The sequence below is a fragment of the Rhea americana genome, unplaced genomic scaffold (genome assembly GCF_003343005.1).
Source record: "Rhea americana isolate MKP2758 unplaced genomic scaffold, rheAme1 scaffold_241, whole genome shotgun sequence".
NCBI lineage: Eukaryota > Metazoa > Chordata > Aves > Rheiformes > Rheidae > Rhea > Rhea americana.
In genome coordinates this window covers 765,439-765,997 of record NW_028186359.1, presented here as the reverse complement: position 1 = coordinate 765,997, position 559 = coordinate 765,439, and positions in this window count along the sequence as shown.

Here is a 559-nt window from a genome sequence, read left to right as displayed (position 1 = left end):
CTATCAAAGCGTTCGATCACTACCCGAGAACGCTTCTGCTAAACGAGCAGCTCACGGCGTGCTTTTTGCTGGTAAATCGCTCAAGAAGTTCACAAGGACAAAGCGACATTTCTTCTTGCTGCCTGTAATTAAYACCATTAAAGTCCCCGCCTGGGCCAATCCGGCTGTCTTTGTCCAGAAAATCCGGACAGCTCTTGACAGAAGCAGCTCGATCCCGTGTGCTTACACGCGAAGACCGCGTGGCCCAGGCCCAGAGACAGCCCCTCCGCCCGCCCGCCCGTTCCTCGAGTCGCCTTGCTGCTCTGWAGCAGATGATTTTAAGCCTCCTTGATATGCCAGTGCATCTCCCCCGACAGTCGCTGCCGGTCACGGACGTCAGCCACCAGCCTCGTGTCCCTAGTGGAAGAATGTGCGTTGGTGGCAGGCTGCTGGGGGGCAGCAGAGGCTGGGGGGGTTCTGCATCACAGTGGTGCCTGGCTGAACATTGGTTCCAAGTCAGGGCAGAGAGAGATTCCAGTCTGCAACTTTTCTTGGAAATTGGAATGCTCATAGAGATGCA